Here is a 2,792-nt window from a genome sequence, read left to right as displayed (position 1 = left end):
CCTCAGTCATTTTCCAAGGGCTCCTCAGGCCTTCAAAGCAAGGGGATACCTTGGTGTCCAGCTGGTTCTCACACACTGGTTCCTAAAAGCCTCTGGGGCAGAGGTGAGGAAAACAGGAATCACCCCCTACCCTTCAGCAACATGTGGGGGTGGTCAGCCGGGCTTGAAGCCTCATGAGATCCAGCATTTGGCCCCAGAAGCTGCCTTCCCCATCGCAGGCTCGGTTTCAATAAACACTGCACAGATGGCTCCACAAAGCTTTTCTGGCCTGGTCCTTCCTCTCTAGGCCAGTCCATGAGCCAGCTGTGCAGTCCAGGGAAGTTAGAAGAGCCTGTTGAGTAAGAGGCCAGGGGTATTTAGGGCCAATGAGGGTTAGTGCCATTAGAGACCTCTGACTCTTGTCTGACCCTCGTCCTTTATTGAGCCCTAATCCTAACCACACACTGAGGTCTGATACCTATCAACAACTCAGAATCTCAGACTCACTGTTTGTCTCCAGATTGTAGACTAAAGCGTGGTACTTAAAAAACAAACAAAGCAAAAACCACACCTTAAAAGGAGTTGCTTTGACATCATTAATCCTTTTTATTGTAGCTGAGTGTGGTCAGGTTTTTAAAATAACCTCCAGAGCCATGGCTGGGGTAAGTGTGTGTGTGTATGTGTGCATGCGCATGTGTGTGTGTGTGGGGGGGGGGGCAGTTGAGTACTACATGTGGGCAGACACCTCTGAGCTGCTGGTTACAATCTGAGCCCTGGCCTTGGCCATAGATGATCTTCCTTTTATTGTTGAGAAATCTCAGGCTCAGGCGGGTGCCTCATGCTTCCATTGGCAGGGAAGACTCACCTCCAACCCCACATTCCTATCCCCATGTTGCAGGGGTTGATGGACTGCCCATCCCAAGGACCTCTGTCAGGTAAGCTTCTTTAATGATTAGCAGAGTAATAAAGTCATCCCTCAGTATCCAAGGAGGATTGGTTCCAGGACCACCCCCCAAGGATACCAAAATCTGCAGATGCTCAAGTCCCTTAGTCAACCCTCTTATTTTCCAGTTCCCCATCTCCAGATGCAGAGAGCCCACTATACTTTACTATTCGATCATTCACAGGCATGCTCCTCACTCTGTCCCCTACAAGAAACCAGGGCACACAGAGGTGCTGGAGGGAACTGAGGCTCAGAAAAGGCAATGAATTTATCATAGTCACACAGGGGTTCAGGGCAGCTTCAGGAGATCCTGGGTCCTAAATCCCTCCCAGAACTCCTCTTGTCATTCTTTTTTTTTTTTTTTTAAATAAAAATGGACACTTTTGAAATTTAACCTACACACATTCAAATGTACAAATTTTACATTTGTCAAAACTTGTACAGTCTGACAAGTTTTGACAAATGTAAATATCACCACAGTCAAGCTATGAATTTCAGGAGGGGTTGGGATCTCTTATTCAGAACGTATGGAGTAATCCAGCCCTTGGATGTGGCACTGGAGACTCTATTAAGTGGGTTCCAATGAGAACTTTTTGAGGAGACTCCTGTTTTTATAAGTGCAGAAAATGGAATTAATCATAATTCTCATTTCAGAGCAAACTAACCATTACCACTGGTCTATGCAAGGCCCAATGATAATTGTACTAAAAAATTTTAACCTTCATTCTCACCCCTGACCCTTAGATATGTCCTTGAACATTTGTGTCTTTAGAAAATCTGCAGTTTTTATGTATTCTTAAAGCATATAATTGATATTGCCTTATCATCTCATTCTGATTCTTGAGTTTTCAGCCAATGCAAACTTTTAAGATCTATCTAGTTCACTTCTTATCATTGTCAAATAGGACTCTGCAGTATGCATCCCCCGCCCCATGGCCGATCTAGATGGTATCATGGAATAGACCCACAGGATGGGGCTAACCACCCAAAGAATGGTCTTGCTCAGGCTACCCAGGGAGACCCTGGGTATCATCAGCATCTGGCCCTCTGCTCCCAGGAGGTAGACAAGAGCCTGGCTTCTACCCTCCTCTGTCACTGATGTTCTGTGTGATCCTGGGCAGGCTTGGGCCTGCTCCAGGCCTGACTGCCTCTGTTTCTTCAGATCTAATTGTCTTCTATTCTACTCATGGCCTGGAAACCTGGGCTGGGCCCCTGTGGGCACTCTTCCATGCTGACCATGGGGTCATGCACTTAGGAATTCAGACTGCTTAGAGCCTAGCCCAGGGTGGGGAACATTGAGTCAAAGAGCAGCAAAGGCCCCTGGGATGGTCAAAGCCAGGCTGCTTGGCTAGGGAGGGGCTGGATGTAATTGAATTGGGTCCCAAGGCCATTCCAGAGGCAGCTGCTGGTCTGGGAAGCCCTTCAGCCTAGGAGGGCCCATTAGACCCTACAGGGCAGTGAAGACACAGAGCCAAGGACAAGGGCCAGCTTTTGCATTCTGGCTCTGTCCCTAGAGCCTCCCCTGCGGGCATCCACCACCCCTTCACAATGTGCTCAGCACTAGCCTGCCCCAACCCCTCATTGTCCAAGTCCCTTCCCTTTTCATAGGCTTAGTTCCCTTGTATGGACAATGGGGAGATTGGACTATGCGGTCCTTGAGCATAATTTGATAGCTCCATAAACACTTGGAGATTAAAATACTTTTCAGGATCTATTCAGTCTACTCCCCAGCCTTGGGCAAGAGTCTAAGACCTCTCACGACCTCTACGGACGACTCATTAACAGCCAGGAGATTCTCCCACGTCTGACCTAAATCCTTGCTCAGGAAAGATCTGTTCTCTCTTGCTCAGTGGTTCGTGGAGGCTGCCCA

Source organism: Myotis davidii, unplaced genomic scaffold, assembly GCF_000327345.1.
Source record: "Myotis davidii unplaced genomic scaffold, ASM32734v1 scaffold131, whole genome shotgun sequence".
Classification (NCBI taxonomy): Eukaryota; Metazoa; Chordata; class Mammalia; order Chiroptera; family Vespertilionidae; genus Myotis; species Myotis davidii.
Note: the sequence above shows the minus strand (reverse complement) of the source record.